Here is a 624-nt window from a genome sequence, read left to right as displayed (position 1 = left end):
TTAGCTGCTTTGAATATTTCTGCTGATAAACATTGTCTGCTTTAACCTGCTTTAAAGCTTCAACTTTCAAACCCTCAAACTGTAATTTAATTACATTCATTAGTGTCATTTCAAAATAAAAACTAGGTGAAGGGGGGGAAAAAGCATGCACACCTGGTAGGTAGGACATTTCTGTTATGGGATTAAAAACTACATCATTACTACAAATCATTACTACATCTTTAATAAACTCAGTGCTGACAGTGTGCAGGAATTCAACCTTTTCTTTTACATCATTTCATTCTTCTTTGCACCTGTCTACCAGGTGTGCATTACATAAGTCTTAGATTGCCTTTCCATGTGGGAATCCTGCAAGTAGATTAAAAAAAAGAGCCACCGGGTCTATCAGTACAGCTAAATTGCAGTAACTGTACCCAGGGAAATATTTAGAATTACAGGAAATGCAGTAAGGTCTCACGGAAAGACCTGTATGTGAACCATTAATCTACTACACCATTTCATACAAGACATCAATTGCATGTGGTTCAAGGCAGTTGAGATACACTTTGTCAAACAAATGTTGCCACCATCACCCTCAATATCAACCAGGGAGGCTGTTCTTCGCCAGTACTTTTGTTTGTTACA

This window comes from Morone saxatilis, unplaced genomic scaffold (genome assembly GCF_004916995.1).
Source record: "Morone saxatilis isolate NCDOM2014 unplaced genomic scaffold, NCSU_SB_2.0 Contig19, whole genome shotgun sequence".
Lineage (NCBI taxonomy): Eukaryota > Metazoa > Chordata > Actinopteri > Moronidae > Morone > Morone saxatilis.
Note: the sequence above shows the minus strand (reverse complement) of the source record.